We start from the raw sequence: 18,129 nt of genomic DNA on the forward strand, positions 1-18,129 counted from the left end.
CTGCAGAAATCATCTAACTTTTGATGTGATGTTGACACTGGCCTTATTTTAGGATTGAGAATGTAATGCAATGCCAGTGAAAACTGTCTATCAGGATTTCATACTCAGTGTTATTAGTGAGTCATTCCTGCTATGCATTGTCCACTGCCCCCAAAACCCTCCAAACCTACATTACCACCCAGGGTTCAAACCACCAGTCTAATAAGAAGAATATCTGGAGCATAAAAAGTAAAGGTTGAGGCCTACTAGACCGTTCCTGCACATATCAGGTAGTGAAATGTAGAGAAGTCGATAACAAAAGAGAGAAATCGATCACAGTAGGTGTTCATTCCTCAGGAGGGTGGGGAGCTATTTATGAGTGTGAAGGTATTCCTGGTGAACAAAATGTGGGCGTGACTAGTGCTCAGGTACGTGTCACAACTGTCCGGTTTAATCCTTGGCAAATGACTATCTCTCACTCATGACACTGTTTTGCAGTTCTAGCTGCATCCTGCTCATCCCCTTCCTATGCGCAGCCAGCTTCGTACACCCAGGGTCTATTCTCCTAACTTCCCCCAGCTAGTCTTCCATTTCCATAATGTTGTAGATAAGGAAACAAATATTCAACTGGATTCAAAAGACTGGTGGCCTCCCATCCAAGTACGACGTCAAGCTTTGAGCTCAATCTTTGTGACACAATGGAAGCCGGCTATGGCCCAGATGGAGGAGGCTGCAGGGGAGAGGTAAAATTATTGCTCTCATCAGTGTTCATTCACTAATTTCCTGTTAGGGATTATGTAAAAATGTGGACCTAAAATTAAAGGTTAAGGGTTTTTCATTAATAAAAAGTAAACAAGGAAAAAGAAAAAGAGATCTGCAACTAGATAATGGGGAAATTATCTGTCCCACACTTTGTTTAATACACACATACAGGTTTTCAAACAGACTTAATAGATTTTACTTTCACATTTGATAAATTATCAGGGTAGCACCTCCTTCAATATCCTGTCCTAGGTGCCTAAATTGATAAGATGCTCCACCTTAATATTATTTTTGTACAATACAAGAGCATTTAAGTGAGACACCATTTATTGCTAAATGGCACCAAATAATCCTTTCCATGTGGTCAATGTAATTTAAATAAGGGTAAATAAACTTTACAGAATAATCTGGAAAAGCAATGTCATCAACGATTTCACTCACACCACCAGAAATTCTGTGAAACTGCCTATAGTGGGAGCTCACAGACACGATGACATCATAAACTCATAAAAGACTTGCTGTTTTTGCAAACGATTTGTGTTATAACCAATAATTAAGAGATTAGGAAATCTCACCTATTGTTCCTGATGTGAGATGCCTCACCGGCCCCACCCTGAGGATTTAGGCTTTGTAAGACACTGAGTCATCTACAGGATCCAGGATCTTCTCTCTGAACTTTAAGGTACTGGAGGATGTGCCAATGAGTTAATTGGACTTATCTTAAATTTAAACTACATCTTAGAGCTGCCGATGACATCTTTTGCCCAGTCTACTCAGTGGACACCTGGAGCAGGTGCGAAGTGCCCTGTGATGAGGCGAGAGACAGATTTTTAGGAACGATCTTTGCAAAGGCTTTTGGAATCACAGTGATAATTTTTCAATGCTACCAAGTTTGCTTCTGAAAGAGCATGAAACCAAAAATGTAAGAAATTAGGAGATACCAAAAGCTATTGCATGGGAATAAGATTAGATCCATATTTTTGGCAGATGGTGTCATCATTAGGTGGCTGGATTTTTTTCTTTATTTTCTCTGTACTCTGTGGTCTGGCCTACTTACCTTCTTGCCTCTATTACAATTCCTTATAGATCTTAAATCTACCACCTTGTTAACCTCTCAAACCAAGACAATCTCATTTGGTCCATTCATGTTGAGTCATATTTTTTGTCGTAGGAATTACCTTTCATCAGATCTCAGTACTCCATGAGCTCTCCACTATTCTGGGATTATCTTTTACTCCAACACAAATTTAGGCTCCGAAAGCAACTTTATTTCCATTTAGATTGCTCCCGTCTTAGCCAAAGATATGTAACACTTCAGGTACGTCAGACCACTTAGCAAGAGCAGGCATTTTCTTTTATATAAATTTAGTTCATTTTAGTTCAGTTTTTGCATTTTTATTTATTTTTTTATAAATTTATTTTTTATTGGTGTTCAATTTGCCAACATATAGCATAACACCCAGTGCTCATCCCGTCAAGTGCCCCCCTCAGTACCCGTCACCCAGTCACCCCCACCCCCCGCCCACCTCCCCTTCCACCACCCCGAGTTCGTTTCTCAGTTAGGAGTCTCTCATGTTCTGTCACCCTTTCTGATATTCCCCACTCATTTTTTTCTCCTTTCCCCTTTATTCCCTTTCACTATTTTTTATATTCCCCAAATGAAGTTTTTGCATTTTTAAAAACACATTGCCTTGAGAATATATGAACAAAACTATACTTAATGCAACTCTCTCCATCATCACGTACATTGTAACTTACATACATAGCACCAGATCCTGTTGAAGGCTGTGTTTGAATTGCTGTCAAGAAAGACCAAGACCACTTCAATGAACAATTTGAAGACTACAAAAATCCAAAGAACATATTCTAGTGTATAACTATGCAAAGCCCTGTTTACCTGTTCTGCTAATGGGCATTCAGATTCAGTTCATTTCCTCTCCCCCTTTGCCCCCCGCCCACACACACACCATTTTAACATGACTGCATCTCTATTGACCATGAAAAATTAATCTTCACTGAATTGCTTCTTCTTCTCCTGCACTTTCTGTTCCTCTTTTTGGGTCTTTTACTTGGAGTTTCATTAGACAATTTTAAATCGTTTGATTACTAACTCTTTATAGATTATAAACGCTGTCAATCTATCTATTCTTCCCATCTGTGGCTCGTTATTTTTACTATGGAACATTTGGTCAAATATTTAACATATTCCATATTTTATTGATTGATGGATTGCCTTCATGATTCATGACTTGGTGTAAGTAATTCTTTTCTTCCTTATGGACGCAAAGAGACTTTTCTGTATTTTCTTCTACATCTTTTAAGTTTTGCTTTTCATATTTAGTCCACATTAGATAAAATTTATTTTTTTCTGTAGCATTATCTACTTTTTCTACATGGCTATCTGATTTCCAGTAGCATGCATCAAATGAAAAGCAAAACTTTTTTTCCTTTTTTTAGTCTATGAAAGGATCTACCATTCCTTAGCATAACCTGATGTTAATTCAATTAAGTTTGATTTTGATTTAAGTAATTGGCCCAATACTTATGAGAAGACCGTAAAAGTCCTCACTGGGCAAGGAGCACAGGACCAGTACTTTGAGCCATAGCAGTTCGTCCCCTCACTATGGGACTGCACATTCTCCACCATCCACTTGCTGACTAGGAGCACTCAGAATAAAGTTGTTCTCAGTGCACATAAAAGTTACAGAGAAAACCAGCACTTCGTAGCCTTCACTTTCTGAGAGTGGCATTTTACGCAGAGGCTAGAAAGTTGATAGTCTATATTGTTTACCATTTTTTTCCAAGAATTAGATTGCCAAGACCCCTCACAGGTACTTATGAAGAGAAAGAGTAAACTGAACTGATTTAATTTCAGACTGTTAGTTCTTGACAGCCTGAAAGATGGTATCAGTCGAGCTTTCCAAGTTAGAGGACAGAGAACTAAAATGATTAAACACTATTCTAAGTAAATGCGGCAAGACACGTGTCTAAAGAAGCCTAGAATATCTCAAGATGGAAATCCCTAAGGCACGAAATATAACCCACTTACACGCATATAAAATGAGAGCTTATAGACCATGAGATATGCCGAGACTTTGACATTCCTGAACCGGTTAAGACTCTGCAACAAATACTTTAGAATGTGAGTCTGTAATGAACTCATGCTGGTCTCTGTGATCCAGATACACTAAAGAGGAGAGACCCCTTCTGTTTCTGTCACACAGCCACGGTCATACAATATTTAATCCCTTTTGCAAAGTGCTTCAGTCTGGAGTGTTTTGCCATGAACTTTATCTGTTCATTACCAAAACTCAGAAAAACACGGAAATTATAAGTGGATATTTCAGAGTGACCTGCATTTTTTAAAAACTACACATGTAGGAATTAATATGGTCTATACCTATAATTTTTTATATATTATTCTATTTATGGTAGACATGTATTATAATACAACACTTTGTATATATGCATAAACACACAAAAAGCTATACAAGCAAATAAGACAAAATATCATCGGGATATTTGTTCCTCAACAGAGGGAATTGGAGTGGTTCATTTTGTTTTTGTTTTCTATTGTCATATTGGTGATTTTCCTAATTCTGGAAAATTTTGGTCAATAAATTTGTATTACTTTTACAAGGATAAAAAGTCACTTGCTTGGAGGGATGGAAGGTAGAGAGCAGACAAGAAATCTTCATCTGTAAGTTCTGAATGTACCAACTTTCAAATGGTTTCCTGGGCTCCAGGCTAGAAGCAGAGCTGCACAAACCAGGGAAGTGTGGACAGCTCTGCCCCCTACCGTCCACCTTCAGCAAGTCTGGTCATCCTCAACCTGCTGTTGGCAAGCATCTCTTGGGGACATTGCTGTTTGTGAAACTACAAACCCCTGAGCTTACTCCTCAGAAAGCCTGAGAATGGGGCCCTCACACATACACCCTGGGAATGTGGTCGTAGAAGGAGGGAATATCTTGACCACGGCTAATGAAATAAACCAGAAAAACGTGGACGTCACATGCAGGAACACAAACAGAAAGGAAATTTGATCTCTTTCCATTTTTTAAAATATATTAGGATATTTTTTCAAGTATGTATTATAATAGCATATATTTTAATATAATAGTGCTTAGTATATATTTTTATATTAATATGCTAATGCATTTAATATATTAGTAATATTACATATACACTTTCATAGTAAATATGTAGTTTATTTACTTTTATATGGTCTGTATACTTTGGGGATTTTTTCTTCTTCTTTTTTTAAATTTTAATTCCAGTGTAGTTAACGTACGGTGTTATATTAGTCTCAGGTGTACAATATAGTGATTCAACACTTCCATATATTACTCAGAGTTCATGGAGATAAGTGCACTCTTGATCCCCTGCACTTATGTCACTCACCCTCCCTCGTCCCTCCCCTCTGGTAACCAACAGTGTGTTCTCTAGAGTTAAGAGTCTGTTTTTCTGATTATCTTTTTTTTCCTTTGCCCATTTGTTTTGTTCCTTACATTCCACATATAAGTGAAATCATATGGCATTTGTCTTTCTCTGACTTATTTCATTTAGCGTTATATTCTCTAGCTCCACCTATGTTGTTACAAATGGCAAGATTTCATCCTTTTTATGGCTGAATAATAAATATTTCATTTTATATATACCGCATCTTTATCCATTCATCAGCCAAAGGACACTTGGGCTCTTTCCATAATTTCGCTATTGTAAATAATGCTGCAATAAACATAGGGATGCACGTATCCCTTCGGATTAGTGTTTTTGTGCTCTTTGCATAAAGGACGCTGGATCATAGGGTATCTCTATTTTTAACTTTTTGAGGAACCTCCATACTGTTTTCCAGAGTGACCGCACCAGTTTGCATTCCCACCAACATTGCATGAGGGTTCCCCTTTCTCCACATCCTCGCCAACATCTGTTGTTTCTTGTGTTGCTGATTTTATCCATTCTGACAGGTGTGAGGTGTTATTTCATTGTGGTTTTGATTTGTATTTCCCTGATGATCAGTGATGTTGAGCATCTTTTCATGTGTCTGTTGGCCTTCTGGATGTCTTCTTTGGAGAAATGTCTGTTCATGTCTTCTGCCCATTTTTAATTAGATGTTGAGTTATTTTGGGGGTGTTGAGTTATATAAGTTATTTATAGATTTTGGATACTATCCCTTTATCAGATATGTCAGTTGCAAATATCTTCCCCCATTCTGTAGGTTGCCTTTTGGTTTTGTTGATTGTTTCCTTCATTGTGCAGAAGCTTTTTATTTTGATGTAGTCCCAACAGCATTTTTGCTTTTGTTTCCCTTGCCTCAGGAGACATATCTAGAAAGATGTTGTTATAGCCCTTGTCAAAGAATTACTGTCTATACTCTCTTCCAGGATTTTTGTGGTTTCAGGTCTCACATTTAGGTCCCTAATCCATTTTGACTGTATTTTTGGATATGGTATAAATACATGATCCAGTTTCATTCTTCTGCATGTGGCTGTCCAGTTTTTTAACACTATCTGTTGAAAAGACCATCCTTTTCCCATTGCATATTCTTTCCTCCATTGTTGAAGATTAATTGGTCATATATTTGTGGCTCTATTTCTGGCCTTTTTAGACTGTTCTGTTGCCCTACATGCCTGTTTTGTGCCATTTTGATTATCACAGCTTTACAATATGCCTTGAAGTCTGGAATTGTGATGGCTCCAGCTCTGTTTTTTTTTTTTTTTTTTCACCCAAGATTACTTTGGCTATTCAGGGTCTTTTATGATTCCATATAAATTCTGGGATTGTTTGTTCCAGTTCTCTGAAAAATGCTGTTGGTATTTTGATAGGCATTGCATTTAAATGTATAGATTGCTTTGGATAGGATGGACATTTTAACAATAGTTGTTCTTCCAGTCCATGAGCATGAAATGTCTTTCCATTTCTTTGTGCCATTCAAATTCTTTCATCAGTGTTTTATAGTTTTCAAAGTACTTTCTGTATTTTAATACATTTTTATATACTCTATATGCGTTGTTCATATATTTTTATTTATACTTTTTAATGTATGTATACATTTGTGTATATATTTATATGTGTAGTTTTTATATGTACAGCATATAGTACTGCATATATATATGATAGGACATATATAGAGTATACACACATACATACTTTTGCAAATTATTTTGCACTTGTCGGGTTTGGGTTTTTTTTATATATATATAAAGAGCCTAAACTGTGACAACCATCTGCATTTTAACTCTACAGCTGGCAAAAGCCTTTTCTCATTTTGAAGTTATCTGAAGTTCCAATTTGTTTTAGAAGTTGACACATCCAAGGGAGGTTTTTTGTTGTTGTTTGTTATTTTTTGTGAAATTCAGCATTTCCTTGGAGCTAGGTTTGATATGATGAAGTCTTCAGATCTACAAGCAATTTATTTACAGTCAGCAAAAGACATTGAAGGCAAATTCCTTTCTTAAACATGCTCTCAACCATTGAATTCAGAAACATGTGCTGGTTTGGAGGAAAAACATAGGCAATGTGATAAATACAGTCCTGCCTTAGCCATAACCAAGTTAAAATAGCCACATCAATAGTTGTACTTACAGAACCAAAGATACTGGAAAGAAACCAAGGGGGAAATCTGTTTTAAAGCAAACCTTTTTACTCTACATCCTGATGGCGGCTCCCGGTCCCTGGGGCATAGCTAGGTCAAGTATTAATACTTCAGTGGCTATTGCATTATTTTCTGTGATTTCATCTGTTAAGTATTGAAATTTAGTTCAGGCTTTTTGATACCATAGTGTCAAAAACCTGGGATAATTGCTTTAAAAATGAATCCAGACATGTAACATATAACTCGGAAATATACTGGCTTAGGGTTTGTGATACTTATAAGCAGGAATTTGTCATTTCCAAAGATAAATATTAGTTCTTTTTCATGTAACACTCCCCTGGCACTGAATCTGTCCATCCCCCTACAGTGTGTAAGGTACTGTGGGAAGCCCCCTCAGTCTCCTGTAGGATGGACCAGCAAGTCCTATTTGCTATGGCTGATGCTCAATCACTCATGGGGCAGTGTGAGGATTAAATGAGATAATTATGTGAAAGGCTGTGAAATGAACAAATCCTTATATAAACATCCGGTGCTAATAATGTCTCACTGCTGTTAAAAAGGAGGAATTAAGAAAGATATGTAGATTTCAGCATCCTTTTCTCCCCTGGCCAATTAAATTTTGCAGAATCATCTGAAAATGTTGAGATTGTGTACATATTAACTCAGAAAGCTTCACAAGCTTTGCACTTGATTCTCCCTCTATGCAGTGGACTTTACAGAAAACCTGATCAAAAATGAAAATGTCCTTTTTTTTTAAGATTTTATTTATTTATTCATGAGATACACAGAGAGAGAAAGAGAGAGAGAGAGGCAGAGACACAGAGAGAGGGAGAAGCAGGCTCCATGCAGGGAGCCCGACGTGGGACTCAATCCCAGGTCTCCAGGATCACACCCTGGGCTGAAGGCGGCGCTAAACTGCTGAGCCACCTGGGCTGTCCAAAAATGTTCTTTTTTAATGCATCTTTTTCTATGTATTAACCCATGGTCTGCCAACTTTTCTCTCACATCCTTGGGGAGGAATAAGTTTTAAGGGACAAAAAAAAAAAAAAAAAAAAAGTGGTTTTGCTTCTGAAAAAAAGCCTAGAACATTTACTTTCACTTGGAAAGTAACTTTGAGTTTTGTACTGTATAGGCCATAGTCAGACAGTCTTTGTTTTCACACTAAACAGATAATAGAACACCAGATTAATTTAGGAAGTAGACAGCACTCTCAAAGGGTTTTGCCGAAGAGAGCTCCGTGGGGGACTTGTCTTCTAAAGGGGCCCGTTTATACCCTTTTCAGTGGATTGCTGGCCACCAGCTGCCCCTGAGGAGGAGAGCATGGCATAACCTGGCAGGCCAGGAGCTGTGGGCTCCAATGATTCCTCACAGAAAATGACAGTGGCCTGCAGAGCCATCACTCACAGCAGCAGGGGTGCAGTGTGCCGGCTGTGAAGGGATCTGAATGCCCTCTCCTATGGGTGGTGACAGGAGTGGGGACCAGCAGCTGCAGGAAGCCACTGCCACCCTAGGCCCCCATGTGTCTATTACCAGTACATTCCAGAGCCACAGGACGGCCTCTCAGCAGGAACTGTGTCTCTAAAACTTGGTGCTGTAGGGCATCAGGAGGGAATAAATCCCCCAGCATCTCCCACTTCCCACTTTCCCATCACCTGCCCCTGCTTCCATGGCTAACTCTACAGGAGCTTAAGAGGGCACAGGCCCCTGGGCAACACAGTAGGCAGAGATCAGTGTCACTGACCACAAATCTTTAGGAAAGTGTGGAGGATGAAATAGAGGTGCCAGAGGATAGTGACACAAAGTGTCTGTGACATGCATTATGAAGCTGTAAGAGCAGTCAGGAGTAAATGGAGCCTGTGTGCCTGGCATCTTGCAGAGTCCTCCATGGATCCCATTCTCTTTACTCTCCCCACCCCCTGACCTCCAGCTCCTCATCCTTCTCCTCCTCACACTTTCCCTTCCCTCTCTCCCACTTCCTCCACCCCCTCTGACCCTGGGTGACCCCTGAGAATGAGTGTACACCTGGCTGGGCTGAAACTATTAACAGAAAGGAAAGAGGGGAAGTGGGGGGCGGGTTCAGCAAGGTGATTAATGCAGGCAGGACCAGGAGCTGAACTGTGGCACCACACACAAAGGAAGCTAAAGGACTCCACGTACAAGAGTCGTATTATGGCAACTAAACCACTTTACATGATGAAAAACCCACAGATTTTGTTTCTGCTACTCTTGAGGGAACACAACACGGAATTTTGCAAAAGAAGTAGCCAAGAGAGCATTTATGCAATATCTCCTTTGCAGGGAATTAACCAAAGGTGTATGCCAGCCAGCTAGACATAGAAAGCTACTTTTACCCTGTGTCTGGCGGCACTTACAAAACTCACTTTGACTTAAATATGAGCCGATAACCCCAACAGGACTCTCCTGCTCAGTGGCCAGCGCGTGGGCAGGCAGGCCCTGCAGAGGATGGAGTGAACGGTGCCCAGTGCCGGTCATTGCTGCCCTGGCTCATTCCAGGCTGTATTTTTCCTTTTCTGTCCTCTAATTTCTCAGAAAGAGCTGGCCTTTGGTGTGCATGTGGGAGAACTGTAAGTGTGGCATGTCAAGGTGACAGGACAACTCAGCTCCTGGAGGGGCATAGCCTGGGCTTCTGTCCTATGCGTCCCATCCTGGGGCCCATCTCCCAGGAGCCCTGTCAGCCACAAAGGACGCCGATGGCATTAACAGCCAACAAGATTACATGTCCCATGTTTTCTCGTCTTTTAACTCTGAGCTTGTGACTCACAGACTCGGAATGAGCCAACCTACAAACGTGCCTCCCCTAATGCTGTCTCCAGTGCTCCTTCCTCAAGGCCGGGCTCTGCTCCCATCTGCGGCCTGTGTCCTGTGTGCAGCTAGACAGTCCATCCCTCGCATCTGTCTCTGGCCGACACGGAGATTATCTCTCACGTTCACATTGTCTGCCAGTGCACTTTCGTGCCTTTGAAGTCCAACCCTCGGAGCAGTCTGAAGTGTGTGCTACTCTAAGACAGTCGGTGTGGAGAGCACGGCTGTGTCGGATCCCGCCCATGCAACAGCCTCGTCTGACATTTTTTTTTTTTTATGATAGTCACAGAGAGAGAGAGAGAGAGAGGCAGAGACACAGGCAGAGGGAGAAGCAGGCTCCATGTACTGGGAGCCCGACGTGGGATTCGATCCTGGGTCTCCAGGATCGCGCCCTGGGCCAAAGGCAGGCGCCAAACTGCTGCGCCACCCAAGGATCCCTCGTCTGACATTTGAGTTCCTTTCTCTTCAGCTCAGTTTCCATGTCTCCCCAAGAACCCAAGTGTGGACGCATTTGTGCCTTCACAGAGAAACGCTCATGAGTATGGTTTTCTGCGGCTACTGAATCTTAGAAGAGTGTGTTATGCAGAAAAAAATATATATATATAGTTTTCCAATACTGAAGGGCTAACTTATGGCAAGTCTGTAATTGTATTTTCATGGCAATAATTCTTTAATTTGTCACACGTGAGTTTTATTAACCAAAACCATTGGAGGGATGGCCTAAGAAGCCAGTCTGAAGGGACTACACATGTATGATCCAACTCCATGACATTCTGGAAAAGCCAAAACTAGGGAGACAGGGAAAACATAAGTGGTTTCCAGGGTTTGGAGGAGAGACAGATGAAGACAGACCACAGAGGATTTTTTAGGGCAGTGAAACCACCCCGTGTGATACCTTAATGGTAGATACGGGTCATCAAACATCTGTCCAAACCCGTAGAACGTACCACACCAAGAGCGACCCTAGGGTAACCATGGGCTCTGTCTGAGGGATGATGACGTGTCAGCATAGGTTCATCCTTGGTAACAAATATTCCGTCATGTTGGGGGGGGGGGCGCTGTTGATAAAGGGGAAGGCTATGCTGAGGGGCTGGGGACAGAAGGCATATGGGAAATCTCTGTACCTTCTCCTCAATTTTGCTGTGACTCTAAAACTGCTCTAAAAAAATAATAAAATAGTTTTTTTTTAATTTAACTTGAAGCAGTCTTTTTCAGAAAAAGCTTGAAAGAATTCATTCAGCAACATGTAAAACACCTTTCTATTTAAGAATGGCACAAATTTAAAAAAATAAAAAAATAAAAGAAAGAATGGCACAAATTAACATGTTTACTACAATTATATTAAAACCACCCCCCACACACACGCAGTTTTATTTTATTTTATTTTTATTTCTTCCTCCACCACGTTTATTAGCTCTGCCCAAGTTTCCTGGATTTTCATGTTCCCTGTAAACACAAGCATCCAGAGCAGCTTAAGGAAGCTAACCCATGACTCTGCAAAGGCCCCGATTTTCTAGAGAAAGGGCAAGTTCTTCATCACATTTTGTTCTCATCTGTGTTTTGTTTCAGTCCAAATCAAAATCATCCAGGAGTGGCAGGGGCAAAGTCACCGTGCTAAGTCAACGCTCCCTAGGCATTGCACCCACTGGCTGTTTGCAGGTCACAGTGTGAGTCATGGGAACACATCTCTAGGGCTTCCCCACCTCTGACTCGAGGCGGGTTGGGTTTCAGGCACTGTTCCCTGGGTGGTGTTGGCTGAGCCAGTCACAGAGCTCTCAGACACACGCTGGGTCCCTTCACTTCCCACTCAGAGATTCCGGTGGTGCTGCCAAGTAAATCTAGGTGGCACAGAGAAAGCACTGATTATAGAAGCTGCTGGAAGTCCAGCGTAAATAGGGCTCCAGGCTTTCCCAGATGTCCCCATCCATCCGCCTACCTGTCACTTGGGGACACCATCACCAGCCCAGGTCAGGTTTCATGGGGAATTTGCAGTGTCCTTGTTGATTTTTGAATGCCCCTGCTAAGGAATTGGGGCGAGGAACAGACCTATTTTTATTCATAATGACTTCTCCAGGTGTCCTGGTATTTTCTACAAACCAAGATCAGTGTTAATGGATTTTAATCTGCGAAAGAGCCAGATTTAAAACGTCTGTTTAAAAAGCAACGGGACGCTTATGAAGTCTTTGCCCCATTGTAACCTGATAGAGACTAAAGGCCACTCAAAGAAGGATGGCATCACCAGTAACGCAGAGGGAACGTTTCATTCAACACAGTGACGCTACATATTGGCAGGATTTTTGTAAGCTGGTAGGAGAAATGTTCTCACCAAGCACTTCAATTAACAGACACTTTTCTTAGCTTGAGTTCTCCCTTCGGTGTGTTTTGGCAGTAACTTCAGAATGGGGATCAGGAGGCGGCTCCTGCCTCCCTCAATGCTTTATCAGGGTATCTTGCCCTACCCTATGACCCCTAAGTGCTTTGATCCTTGGCTTTCCTAATACATAAAATGAGAACAAAAGAGTCTTAACTGAAAGGGTTGTTGTGGGGATGAAATGAGGTGATATGAACAGTATGTCAAAAATTGTCCAAATATGTCAAATCCTGTTATGATTCAGCCTGGAAAGTCTTTGGGTGAGATTTCATGACTACCACATAAATGAGCGGGCATTAAAGACTCACTGGTTTCACTGAATCAGTGTATTTTAAACAGACAATTATATAATGAATGCCGTTATGGGTTTGGTTACAAAATCAAGGTTGCTCGAAATGCAGGAAATGAGCTTGTACTGCTCCTGTGAAAATAGTCCCTGTGTCTAGTCCATTTCTAGCCTTAAGTGCTCCTGTTAAATAGATATGTAAAAATATAAAAAATATATATATAGCATGTGAGTGTGTCATGAGGTCTGTTCTCTGTCTCGTGGCTATGCCTTTTTTTCTCATACATCTTTAAAAATGAGATTAAAATATACTATGAAATTCACATTTTTAAAGTGTACGCTTCTGTGGTTCTCAGTATACCGATTCACAAAGTTGTACATTCATCACTACTGTGTAGATCCCAAATGTTTTCACATCAGAGAACAGAAATACCATAACCCACTAGCAGCAATGCCCCTTTCTCCCCCCTGCCCCCAGCCCCTTGGAAACACCCATCTCTCCAGATTTGCCTTTTTTTTTCTTTTTTTTTAAGATTTTTATTTATTTATTCATGAGACACACACACACACACACAGAGAGGGAGGATTTGCCTTTTCTAGACATTCAATAATATTTGTCAATTTCCTAATTCTTCTGTTGCTGGTTTCTAATAACATTCCACTGTGATCTCAGTTGATAGCTCATGATTCCAGTACTTTTAACTTTAAAAAAGGTCTCATTTTACAACGTATCCTGTGATCTATTCTGGAGAATGTTCCATCTGCTCTTTAGAAAAATGTGTGTTCTAGGGGCACCTGGGTGGCTCAGGTCATGATTTCAGGGTCCTGGGATTGAGTCCCACATTGGACTCCCTGCTCAGTGGGGAGTCTGCTTCTTCTTCTCCCTCTGCCTGTTGCTCCCCCTGCTTGTGCTCTTTCTCTCTTTCTATGTCTCGAATAAATAAATAGAACCTTTAAGTTAAAAAAAAGAAAAATGTGTATTCTGCTGGTGTTGAACAGAGTCCTATGAATACTCATTGATCCCACCCAAATCCAGTAGGAGCTCACCATAACTTAGGTAGTTCTATCTGAAAAGACTCCGTTTTCCAATAAGCTCACATTCTGAAGTTCTCGATGGGCGTGGATATGGGGTAGAGGGGCTTCATCCAATGGTGCACAAGCACTTTTGTGAATGCCGCCTATGCCTTCTAAGCACAATACCTGGGCTTCCTCGGGAATTGGGTCTAGCGACTGCTTTTATACCTTTGTATTGGTCAGACCTACCTATTCCTTTGCACACATAGTGACTTTTGTTAAAAAATGGGTAATTTTAAATAATGCAATGTCAACACTGGAAATCAGATCCACATACACATGAAGTGTTTGTGGTTCCTTGTTAATGAATTTTTAGAACCAGTTCTGTAGAGTCTGTATCTTTTGTCTGTTTTTAGTTGGCTTAGTGGTCAGCAAATGATTCAAGATAAATTTCCTTAAATGCCTGGAAGCAGTACATCTCTAAGTCTCCACTGAGCCCATCAGCTCTATGTTGGTGTTTAAGACTCCGCCTCAGCATCACTTTGTCCTTGAGAAGAATCTTAGGGTCAATCAGACGTGGGAGCTTCCATGGCTTAGGTCTTCCCTGGGCACAGCTCTGGGCATGAGCAGGGCTCCATGCATGCATGTAGCCTTCCAGGTTCCCAGGAACAAGCCAGAGCCTTAGATACTCCCTTAAGATATCTTCTCCAGCTATCCCTTTTCACCTTGTTGGTTTGCCTACTGCTGGGCATGCTCCATCTGTAGGCAAACCAACCACCTAGAGCCACTGGCAAATGAAAATGTCGCCTGATTGATTTCCGTAAATGCCCTGCAAAACACTGTTGTTCTGAGTAATCTCCGAGTCAGGTCAGATGAAGACAGGACTGATGAGTGGGGTCTTCTGGGAACCACAGACGGTTAAAATAATGACAGTTCTCTGGGAATTGGGCTTGTGCCATCGGAGGCTGCCAGGCTCCGGTTTTCCCCAAGATTGTGTGTTGTTTCCAAGGCTACCACACAGCTGAGAGAGCAGAAGGGGAAATGGGAAAAGTTATATTAAAACTCCACAAGACTTGCTGTTCCTACCAAGATTAAGCAGTTCGTTGTTTGTTTGTTATTTTAATAAACACTCCCTGGATTGTTGTCTTTGGTTAATTTCCTGAGCACTGAAAAAGTCTATTCTGATCATTGTTGCCAATGTTCTCATGGCTTTCATAGAGGAGAGGATTTCCAGAAGTCCTTAGTCCATCATCCACGCCAATGCCCTGTGGCCACATCTCTTCAGGCTGATAAACAATTTCCTTATTTTGAATTTATCAGAATCATAGGAAACAAAGTGCCTGAATATGTGAAGTCCTCAATTTGATTAAGTGGCACTTGCATTCTTTTGGAAACACACTCCATTCATCGCGTTGGAAAACCTACATTTTTGGCAGTCACTGTCATGACTCTTTTGATCACAAGCAGAGCAAGCTAGTTTGGCTTTAATTGTAAAGGCACAATTTATCCCCTGGATAAGATTTACTGGGCAGGGGCACCTGTGCAGCTCAGTGGTTGAGCATCTGCCTTTGGCTCAGGCCATGATCCCGAAGTTCTGAGATCAAATACTGCATCAGGCTCCTCACTTGGAGCTTGCTTCTCCCTCTACCTATGTCTCTGCCTCTCTCTATGTCTCTCATGAATAAATAAATAAAATCTTAAAAAAAAAAAAAGATTTACTGGCACATAAGAGTGGCCTTATTCTCTTCTACTTTCAGATACCTCTTGCATCAAAATGACTTAGATTAGTCATTTCTCCCAGTAGATTTCTCTCTCTTTGAATTCCTAGCTAGTACATTTCACTATGAGATTTCAAACTTGTATTTTGTTAGTTTTTTTTTTAATATGATTGGTCTTAATAGACCACACTGTTCAAACAACCCTGTGGTTAAGACCCATTTAAAGTAGAATCAAAAGTGTTATAAAATTCCATGACTGCTTTGGAAACTATAATGTCTTTAAAATTTACAAACTGTGAATATAGAGAAAAGGGTAAAAAATAAAATAAAAACTTAAAACCACTCTCATTTCTGGAGCTTCCACCACCGTATCCTAATATCATGCCTAGAATTTTCACACATATTGTATAATTTGCAACTTCCAACAATCTTTTGAAGAAGCTAATAGAAAGAACTTGTATTTCACAAATTACAAAATGGAGATCTTAAATAAGAGGCCCACACGTACACAACTAGTGATTGATAGAACCTGGACTCAAAGGCAATCTTTGCTTCTTTTCTTTTTATTGCGCTTTGGTTTTAAAAGTAATGCTAATGATAAATATGCCTCCTGATTATCTGAACTTCCATGAAGATTGAAATAGCTTGAGGGACTTCTTATAATACTCTTTCTGTATAAGAATATATAGATACTACTTTTTTTTTTGCCTTTTTAGGTAACAGCCAGAGACAAAATCTTTATTCTTAATGCCACAGACTGTAACTCAATACAGAATGTAAATTATTAGGAAAACATAAATAACAAATGAGCACACAAGTTGCCTGGAGTTTTTGGGAAAATAATAGATAGGAATTTTTTTATCAAAATATAGCTTGTTTACAATAAAAGTTTAAACTACTTATTATTTTAATGTATTGCTTTTAGCCACTTTAATTATATATTTGGATTTTCAAAAATATCGCTAAACCAGTAGTAAAAATAATGTTCCAAACCACTGAGATTTTCTTGGCATGATTCAGCATTTAAGCATATGGCACTTGTCACTCTTTCGTGAGTCATTGCTTCCAAAGAACTTTCTTTTTAATGTTCTAATAGTTCCTGGTAGGGATTTTGATTTTGCAAACAATTTTATATCAATTGATGTCTCCAGAAGTTTTTCATTATTACATAAAAATCATATTTTGGTTCTCTTTACACAAAATCAAAACATGCAACAAAAACTATTATCACTTTCTCATGAACTACATAGTAATAACACACATTTGGTTGCCATTCTGGCTCATTTTTTTGTCATCTCAGAGAGTCACTTATGAGTAGGGTAGTGATTCTAACATTGCATATGTCCCATCATTTTTAACGAGATTTGTAAACTCAGTGTGATTAAGACTTGTCTCTCTAATGGACCTAGAAACGTTTTTGCTCTGGTAGAGTCAGAACGTAAGTCATCCTATCACGTTCCAAGTGCCTTCATCAAGCTGTGGCCATCTTTCCTGCTCGTTGATCAAGGAGTCTCTTATGTGAGACATAATAACTATTTCCATGCTTTTCTATTTATTTCAGTCCGGTAAAGATTGTGAAAATCTCCTAGGTGGATGATAGTTTCCCAGCTATGAAAAGAAGTGTGCATAGTGTTTGATGTTTTAACACACACATGAGGAAAGAACACGGTCCACTGTCTTAAACATATACAAGATTGGGAACTTCAAATAAGTTGTCCAGTGTCAAGCCTCTTAAAGGAATGCCGTTCATAATAAGAGCTCTAGAAATAAAAACATTCCCCAAACAGGACCAGAAATACTACAAGGGAACTAGACATTTGCATGGGACTCTGATTTGGGGGGGAAACATACTTTTTGTGAGGAATTTAATCCTACTCTGATCTTTATGCATATAGAGTCCAAAGTAATATCATCAAAGGGTTGTGGAACTCCCAAACTGGTAAATTAAGAGAAAATATATTTTGGCTAGATGAAATAATTGGTGGCTCAAGCCAAAGAAAATGCAAAATCACTTTTTATGTGTTCTACTTCAGGCATGGCCAAGGAAGCTCCTGCCAGACCAATTTTCCCACAAATAACAGCTATAAACTTGGATAAATTTTTTAAAAACTGCCTACAGGTAGCAGAGTGAACAAAAGCAGGAAGATTATAGTAGAGAATCAATTCAGAAGAAAGAATGGCCTGGGGTGATTTTCCTGTTTTTTTTAATGACTTAAGCCTGAGAGTCAGGCTGGACTCAGCTCTTGCAGGATAAAACATTGGTGGAAAATCCATACTTTTTCTGGCCTTCAAAACTACAGGAGAGAGTTTGAAATAATCATTACCACTAGAAAATAAGGAAGATACCGCAAAAAGAACAGAGCCAGAGAGATGGAGCACCAAATCCTATGTAAGAAATTTGGCCAACTGACTGCATAATTTTGAACCATGCATACACAGGTAGACTCAGAGCATTTTGAAATGAATTTGGAGCTGCACCAAAGAGACAATGTTTATGAGTCCAAGATAATTCCTTATCTGTTGAAACTAAGAAAATCAGCTTTCCTTTTAGGAATACAATGGAACTCAGACTCTTTACATG

The sequence above is a fragment of the Nyctereutes procyonoides genome, unplaced genomic scaffold (assembly GCF_905146905.1).
Source record: "Nyctereutes procyonoides isolate TBG_1078 unplaced genomic scaffold, NYPRO_anot_genome, whole genome shotgun sequence".
NCBI classification, from domain to species: domain Eukaryota; kingdom Metazoa; phylum Chordata; class Mammalia; order Carnivora; family Canidae; genus Nyctereutes; species Nyctereutes procyonoides.